At 41.3% G+C, this 601-nt stretch overlaps 1 long non-coding RNA gene across 30 annotated transcripts in view; it reads left to right on the top strand.

The window, feature by feature from the left end:
• LOC110397876 overlaps window positions 1-601 on the top strand; it is a 295,332-nt gene continuing 294,731 nt past the window's right edge. For 15 of the 30 annotated variants that reach the window (XR_002438026.1, XR_002438028.1, XR_002438031.1 and 12 more), the window contains exon 1: window positions 2-533. This is a non-coding gene — a long non-coding RNA (uncharacterized LOC110397876). Of the gene's footprint in view, window positions 534-601 lie in introns of all 30 variants that reach the window. The other 15 variants (XR_002438029.1, XR_002438027.1, XR_002438041.1 and 12 more) reach the window with 4 other exon arrangements.

Below are 601 nucleotides of genomic sequence, written 5' to 3' on the forward strand. Positions count from 1 at the left end.
GGCGCTTATGGACTTTTCTTCCCCGCTGCTGCTCAGCAGCCGGAAATCAGAACAGCTTCTGCCCATCAACTCCAACATCCAAAGGCTAGAAAGGCTTGTTTTGGTTTTGTGGACTGTATTCTAAGAAATCTCTTTTCTTTTCCTTTTTATTTCTTTATTTCCCTTCTATGGTACAATGCAACATCTTTTACAATATTTATATGCTCTGAGGTGTAGCTTGGTAATGACGTGTTGTGATGCTACAATTAGTGAATAAATAGTTTGGTCTACCTGTGAATGGATGGTTTTGTTTGGTCAAGTAACAACTGGGTCTCCTTCAGTGACTTAGATTTCTTTTCCGTTCTAAAGGTGAACAAAACCCTGACAAGACTGTGTGTGTTGGGTAATTTAGTTCTCAGGGGAAAAGATACAGTTTCTTTCCTGTTCTTGAAAAAAAAAGTTGATCTAAATTGGAGATGTCAGCATTCCTCTCCACCAAAACAGGTGAATCTTGTGAAGGTTCTTGTGAATAAAGGAAAGGACCTTTACTGAAGGTCAGGCAGCTCGTTTTGCCTTGGGAAGGGAAGGGAAGGGAAGGGAAGGGAAGGGAAGGGAAGGGAAG

The sequence above is a fragment of the Numida meleagris genome, chromosome 4, assembly GCF_002078875.1.
Source record: "Numida meleagris isolate 19003 breed g44 Domestic line chromosome 4, NumMel1.0, whole genome shotgun sequence".
Taxonomy (NCBI): Eukaryota; Metazoa; Chordata; class Aves; order Galliformes; family Numididae; genus Numida; species Numida meleagris.